The following is a 203-nucleotide window of genomic DNA, read 5'->3' on the forward strand; positions in this document are numbered from 1 at the left end:
GAGCGACCACTGCACTCCAGTCTGGGTGACAGAGTGAGACTCCAACTCAAAAAAAACAAACAAACAAAAAAAAAACATTTCTGTCTTTAATTCTTTTTTTTAAAACTATACAGAATATGTCCTTCTGTATAGGACATAAATGTAATCTTAAAAAAGATTACATTTTTTTAAACCAGGATACACAGATGCACTTAATGTAACAG

Source organism: Carlito syrichta, unplaced genomic scaffold, assembly GCF_000164805.1.
Source record: "Carlito syrichta isolate Samal-C Ts95f unplaced genomic scaffold, Tarsius_syrichta-2.0.1 Scaffold311768, whole genome shotgun sequence".
NCBI lineage: Eukaryota > Metazoa > Chordata > Mammalia > Primates > Tarsiidae > Carlito > Carlito syrichta.